We start from the raw sequence: 8,177 nt of genomic DNA on the forward strand, positions 1-8,177 counted from the left end.
GCTCCTCAGCCCGGTGAGGGCGTGAGAGATGGGGCTGGGAGACGGCCAGGCTTCTTGTCCCCCACGCACTGCGGTGCCCCTGCCACCGGATCTGGCTGGATGCTGCTGCTCAGGCCTGGGAACAGGGTAGGAGCAAAGGCAGGTGGAGAGCAGGGATGGATGTGCAGAGAGTGGGGCCATGGGAATACGCTCAGCCTTGGTGCTCTGAGTCATCCAAGAAAGCTGGTGCCAAGGAGCTGCTCTGCTGCGATTGAAAAATTGAATTTTGCTTGTGCTTACTGGGAAGACTTGAGTCAGCCCTGGTTCTGCTACTGTATGCATAAAAAAAAAGGAGAATTGCCCTGATTATGTGACATTATTGCCTTTATTATCTACGTCAAATGAGTCCAACATTTTTTCAGACTTTGTGGCCTGATGATAGGGCATTCAAATGTCTGTGTCCCTCATCAGAGATTGAATTTAATCGCCTAACAGTCATCAAGCATGTTGCGAGATGTGGCCATAGCCCCCAGATGCATGGCAGGCCAGCCTGGGTAGAGGGGCAGAGAAACCAGAGGAAGCTTACCCAGGCAGGCAGCACCGTGGCTGTCAGCTGTACACATCAGCTACTGGGACTTAAAATTGCACTGAAAGCTAAGGGTGTTCTTGAGGGATTCATTGAACAGAGGTTGCCTTAATCATATGCTTTGTTCAATCCTTCAGCAGAACTTCTTCCTAGGCAGTGAAGGGCCTTCCGAAACACTGATCATGGCACATGTGGCTCTTCCTCATGAGGAAAAACAGTCTCCTGACATCTCCGCTGGTTCGCTTTGTACTTTCTTTTCCACAATGAAGTGTTTTCCTGCAAGCATAGCTATAGCGGGAGAGAAGGAAAGCTGGCTGTACACAGAGGAAGTCCCTTGAACTAGGAAGCACAAGATCCCGTATGCACCACACTCAGTGCAATTCCCTTAACAGGCAGCCTAGTGCTACAGACATAACACAACGTTCAAAGCCACATCTACCATACTCCTGTGCAAGGTGTTTGGCTGGCTGACGCTGTCCCACCAGCCTTGGATGGCTGCTTACGGGTCAAAGGCATGGAGTGATGCTGCTCCTGCCGAACTCCCTCAGCCTCCACCCATCAGCAGGATCATTTCCCTGCTGCACATCAATCGTGTACCCAAACTATACAATATGCTTAGAGCTGCCCAGAACAGTTTATCTGTGTTTTTTGCAGAAACATTGCAAATTCATCCAGTAGCAAATGTTTAATCATATTGGTCCTCCAGGTTACACAGAGTTCCCCTGGAATGAGGCTTTCGAGGCTTTTTGGGTATTTTCCTAAGCAAATATTTAAAAAAAATGGATGCCCAAAGTCTGAAATAAAAGATCAGCATACAGTGATACAACTTAACATTAAGGAAAGTCCTTTTGGCCAGTGGAAGAATGCATCTCTCCTGACTATGCCTAGACTGAACGGCCTTTGCATGCTGTTGGGACATAACTGGAGCCTGCACCCCTGCTCCTGAATCCAGGTCTGTAGCTGTCCTGTGTATGTATTGCCTTTGCAGTCAGCCACTGGCCTGTGGAAATGCTTTGAAGCCTTTGAGTCACATTTTTCTTCAGCAAGCTTACCATTAACACATAACAATTGAACCAAAATGCATTAGAACAAAAATTATTTTAAATTTCCTGCTAATACCCCATCTTGGTGTATGTGCAGAGCACAGAGGTTGCTGGAAGGGTGACGGCTCATGCAGACCCTGACGGCTTTGATCGGCACCCTTAGTGCTGGGGATATGCCTTATGGCTGGGGGGTAAGGCACTGAGAGGCACTTTAGGATCCTGAGTGCTGGAGGAGTTAATATTCTGTGCTAGGTGGAGGACACAGTTACCTCATGACTATTTCAGTGTTTATGCTAAGGAAATCAAAGAGGAAGGCCACTACCTTAGAGCTGTGTTAAATGTGCTCATCTGGAACCATGTGCTGCCACTATAGAGAGGAAGAGAGATCCACAACTGCAAAGTTTGGATTTATGTCTGGAAAATCAGATGCTCTTCAGTGTGCAAAATTTAACTGGAAATCTAATTAGTAAAGATTTTTTTTTTTTTTCAGTGAGATGTCCTTATCTCAGTTTCCAGTAAGGTAACAGATACTAAGACATGAGCCTTCCCATGATGTTAGGTCTGGTTTGCTTCCAGCCACTGAGAAAACCCAGAAGTCTACATACTAAAAAAAAAAAAAAAAAAAAGGGCAACTAAACAGTTTAAAACTTTCCATAAGATTTTACCTTGAGTTGAGTTCTAGAAATGTGCAAAAGTTGGGTTCAGTCCAAGTTCCATTATTTCAAAATCCCATGCAACAGAAATGCTTCTGAGGGGCAGGCACAGATTTTGATGTTACTGCGATTTCAGTGTGATTTGGGACCCTTTCAGTTTCAGAAAGAGGGGAATCAGCTGCACAGCACAATGAAGCACTGTAATGCTGCATATAAAGTCATTTACAAATTGGGATTACTTATTAGCTGCAAAATGGTTAAAGCTGGACTAATTGTTGGGCCAAGACCTGCTGGGAGGAGAAAGAGAAGGAAATTTAGGAAATCCTTTATGGGTCCCTCATTTCCAAGCTGCCCTGGCACCAGGAAAGCCAGAGCAGTTCCAGAGCTGCTTCAATGCCCGGTCCCACTGCAGGGCCCAGGCTCCGGCGGAGAGGGCAGCCGCACCGCGGGCATCAGCTGGTCCCTCTCCAGTGCCCCGTGCCTCAGGCACCAGCTGCTTGAGGGTCCTTTTCTAACCCATAAGAGAAATCAGCCCAATGTGGGGAAAACCTAAGCTGCCCCGAAAGAGCTGGTTTCTGTCCTTTTTGTGTATACTCTGTATTTAATCCTGGGGAAAAGAAATGTTTGTCCATAGCTAGTTCCTCTGAAATCCTTTGCTCTCCTCGAGCGATGTTGTCTGTTACACAGGGAGCAGCTGAGTGATTGGCAATGCACAGTCTCATGTGGGAGGGTTGGTAATACTTTTTGGAAAGCAGTGCTTTGACAGCAAATGATGTCCAAATAGAAGCCCTCATCTTTTTGTCCATGTTTTGAAAAAGCTCTCTCTAGGTTTAAAAAATAACCCAAACTTTTGAAATTGCAAGCAACATTTCTTCTTTCCAGAGGTCCGACTTTATCATATAAAATAATCTCTGTTACCCAAGTATTACATGTGTCATTCTTGGAGACCTGTTTTTATTTAAGTACAGGATTTAAAAAAAAAATCATATTAATTAAGTTACTTATTCATCACATATCATAAAGAACAATGCCTTCAGCTGAAAAGTTTTTCTTTCTTTTGACAATAACAGTAGTAAAAAGCTTGTATGAGCGCGTTCTGCTACCTTGTATCTTTGGAAAGTGAATTTTTAGTCACACTTTTCTAACTAGATTTTTTTTAAAATAGATGTTACGGTGCAGACCTGTGCTGCAATGGATTCAGTTCTGTTCAGTAAAAATGCCTGTTACAGTCACAACCAGATCCCAAAGAAACTCTTAAAAAATAACTATATCAAGCTCTTCTCCTACCTACTGCTTTTTTTCCTGGGATCCAGCTCTTTTTGGGTGCCTGGCTCTTTCTTGTACGTTTATGTTTGGGATCCCCCCCAGAAAGCCCTGCCCTGGCACAGCCCATCTCTCTTTCTAAGGTCACTCAGTACTGGGAACTGGCAAATTGCTTTAAATCATTTCTTAGGTCACTGTTCCTCATAGCCCAATAAGTCAAAGCCAGGTTGTGATCAGCTCTACCAGCAATTTGACCACAAACTGTTATACTTTTTTTTTAAATTCTTTTTTTTTTTATTTACCATGAGTTAAGAAATTGAAGGAAATTTCATTCAGGAAGCTAGAGCTCTTCCAAAAAAAAAAAAAAAAGAATCAAACCAAAAATAGTGCTTCTACTTTGGAAAATGGAAAGAAGACCTTTATGTTCCTATTTCTGTTATCGAGTGAAAAATGCAAAGCAGCTGGAGACTGACCTGAGTCTGGACACTGGGAAAAAGGGCAGAGGGGGAAGGGAAGAGAGGGGCAGCAGAGAGGGGAGGCAGGAATGTCCCTTATCAACAGCAGGGCATGCATCAAACCTGTAACGCCCAATGTGCACAATATCATGTTCACAACTTGAAAACCATAAACAGTCTGTTAATTTTAATACCTATAAATTATATTATAATTAACTGAACATAGTCATGACTACTCATCTTAGTTAAATATACTTACTATAATATTCTTTTGCATTACAGAAATGGTTTAATTTGGTGAGGTTCTAAATAATAATGTATATTCCCATCAGTATTCCAAATGAAGCCCAAATTATGCTGCAAATACACTATTTGTCATGTATTTAAGGCTGTGAAGTCAGCATTACTTCTGAATACTTGTATCAAGGAAAACAGGGGCTTTTTCATCCACTGCAAAGCAAGAAACAGTGTCCATGGCATAAGGCTCACGTGTACAACGTGTGTAAGAAAAACATAAATACCAATAACACGCCAAAAGTTGGACGGAGAGCCTGACACGGGGTGTCTGAAATAAGTGAGTCCTGATGCTGCCTCATGTGGTCTCCGCATCAGGTGCAGGTCTCTGAAAGCCGCCTCACACATTCTTCACAGCCCTGAACGGGCCGTACAATGCCGGAGCCTGAGGTTGTTAAGTTCAGTAAGAGCAGGAATGAGCCATTGATGCTGCTTGAAACAAGGGAAGACAATAGGTCTTTAAGACAGCTCCCATTGCTGAATGTAAATTGTTTTTTAATAAAATGTAGACAAAACCAGATGATGTCAGAAGAATTCCTCCCCTGTGCCACCCTGGAGATTCTTCAATAAACGGCGAGAAACGCATACATTTTGGGAAGCCTTTCTGGGTTTCTCATGCCCATTGCAGCTGTACACCAGAGTCTGTAGGCCCTTTCTTGCATACCCAAATCCTTAATTCCAGCAGGGCTACTACTACGAAAATGCAACAGATTAGGTCTGTGGAGTGGGACTACATGGCTATTTTCTTTCTCCTTGTGGGACATTCCATGCTTCGTTTGCTGTGTTTAATTTTTCCCTCCCTCCCATCAGCATTGTTTTCCCCAGATCTTGTTGGTGGTGAGTCCTTTCTTAGATTAACAGAAATCACATAAAAAAATACAGACCCATCTGTGCATTTATGTGTATATACGCACACAAAATAATTGCATGTGTGTGCACGTATATATTTATACATATGACTACTATACATATATGCATGTAGAGGATGTGTAGAGCTGTATGTGTACACATATAGTCATTTTTTGGAGAGCGATGCCTTGTGTTGGTAAATTGTGTTAATGAGAAGCAAATCTTCAAGCTGATAAATAATGGCCTTTTAAGACAACCTATATATTAGCAGTTCATGTTTGATCATTTTCTTGAACATTATCCCTCAGCAGTTAGAGTCATCTGATTTCATGTGTTGTATCTGTATTAAAAATAACACAGTTCCCTGTAATTCCTTCTGTATTTTCTTCAAACACAAGGGAGAAAGCACATTCCCTAATATATTTTATGGGCACACTCTCTTTGTAATATTTCCTTTGCAAAGGTCCTGCTCATATTTGTATCTTATTACTTTTCTTATACTGGATTTATTGATAGTTTCTAACAAAAATATGATTTCAGTATATTTACGGAACAAAACTCAATATAACAGCCCCCAATTCAATTTTTTTCATCAAAATGGAGAACAATAAAGAATCTAAAGTCTTCAGTTCAGACACATAGCATCAAAAACCCCTATATTGTTAAAAGAAATAACTCAATAACAGGGAAGTGATAGATATTACTTAAAGAAGAGCATTAGCTTTGTTTGCCTTATCTGTGTTTCTAATAACCCAGACTACAACTTGGAGAGTTACACATATTTTGCCCCTGAAACATGTATAAATTCAGTCATACTCTGTAAATGGGAAAAAATAATGCCTATACATTAAGAAGTATTTATTGTGTATTGTTACTGCTAGTAATAATGTTAGCTACATTCAGATGCATGTCACATGAAGGGGTTTTGTTGTTCTGCCCCACTTCTTTTATAAACGCCTTTTGTTTATGGGGTTGAATTTTTTTGCTAAAAGTTCATATTCTGCATCTCTAATGGATTACTTTCAGAGAAAGACTGTGGAGCTAGTTTGGGGGGGGGGGGGGGCGGATTGTTTGTTTCTCTATTGACCACTAGCTAAAGATTTGATTAATAACTTTGGCTAACAATAGATTTTTAGTTAAATAGATGGATGAATTCATTATTTACCTGTTCTTATTCTCGTGTGTATTGCCCAGTGACGATTATAGCTGTTTTAGAAATGATCCTTATTTATGGTATGTTGCATCATCCAGAGATGTAGTAATGATTTTAGATTTTCCACCTAAATTACAGGGCACTTTCCACTGAAAATGGTAAACAATATTACAAACTTAAAAAAAAGAAGTAATCTGATTTCAGGGAAGAGGGAACCCAGTGAAAGATGTGTGCTTTTATAAGGATGGACAATGGAAAGCAAAATAATAACTCCTAAGTTTGATTGTTCAAATATATTCTGCAATACAGAGAGCTGCATGCAGGCTGGAGCAGGCATGGGGCAGGAAGGTTAAGTAGAAGAGAAGGCACAATACTTCAGATTGGCAGTAGACTGCAGCAAGAATAATCTAATCAAAACTAAATTCAATTATCTAGTCCCAGGGCAGGCTCCTGGGACTGCTGCACTGAATGCTAGCAGAGCTCCTCCTAGACATTTTTCCCCAGTCAAACTCACATGATGAATGCAGATGAAATTTGAAATATGAAAATCTGAAATAATTTATGGAAGTTGTCAGAAATTTGGCCTGCTTGTGGTGTAATTTCCTCTGAGACGAGGCAGGCTGGCTCATTGCTTCTAGTCTCAGAGCAGTTGCTGGTCTTCCAGTGGATGGATCAACCCCTTTAAAATGCTCTTCCAGACAAATTACAGCTCATTACAGACAGCCTTGCACCATGCCATTATGTCAGAGGAAATCTTTTTTCATTTGCACAAATTTGCTTGGAATTCTTATATTTATTTGAGCATCCATTATCGAATCTGAACATTGAATTATCCACAATTATTTTCTGGGTAGGCGGATGTTTGTGTATATGGAATAGATAGTGACTGTGTAGATGTACAAATATTACAGCATTGCTGAAAATCCTGTGTATTTCAAACAACCGCATTTATGTAGAGAGTTGCTACATATATATATATACATATATATATATATAAATATATATATAAAAAAGTATATATATATATATATATAAAGGTTGTTTCCTGAAGCTGGTCTTTAGGAGATGCATTTACTTTCTGAAAGGAGTCAGCTACAGAAACCAGCTCACTTCCCAGTGACTCAGAGTCTGCCCTTTGTAGTTATCACAATTACAGCTTCTGTCTGTGCATATGTAATTCTTGTATGGTCTGGCCCCATGTGAGACATCTCCAGTTGTTATGTGCTTTAAATTACATTCTGTAACAAACATGCTGTCTCCATCACTGCCGTGCTCACATCTAGCACACCTCCCACCTCTCCCTTGTGCTGAGAATGGGAGCAAGCACTGGCATGCAAGAAAATGGAAGGGGCAGCCATGTGTCCTGAAGTCCTCACTCCTTTGCTCTCAGGCAGATTTTGCCTCAATTAGGACTATGAGCTAAATGATGTACTCCACACTTACACTTTCTGGTTGCTTAACCCTGTTACTAGGCTACTGATATCACAACTTTATGGTTGTTTAACATCAGAAACATTCATTGGAACAAAGATTTTACAAGCGGTAAATCTTGGGTGAAATTGTCCCCTTAGTTTATCTCATCAGGGAGATAGGACTCTTAGATGTGAAACTCCCTGAGGACAGGAGTTGCTGTAGCAAAGCAGGCCAGTGTGCCATTGAGACCATTTTCCTTCTTTGATCATGGTCAATGTTAAAAATGTAAAAATCCTGGCGTTGGCCCTTCTGAGAAGATCTGCCAGAAAACGAACAGCGTTTGGAGGACTTCACTTAAAATATGATTAGTTTTGTCTTTGCTTTAAGAAACAGTCCATTGCAAATACTGTCAGGTCTTATAATTTATATAAAAGTTTGATCATATTAAAGTTTTTAACTGCCTTTTGTATCTCTTTATATAGATATCCT

Source organism: Ciconia boyciana, chromosome 5 (genome assembly GCF_034638445.1).
Source record: "Ciconia boyciana chromosome 5, ASM3463844v1, whole genome shotgun sequence".
In the NCBI taxonomy this organism is placed as follows: Eukaryota; Metazoa; Chordata; class Aves; order Ciconiiformes; family Ciconiidae; genus Ciconia; species Ciconia boyciana.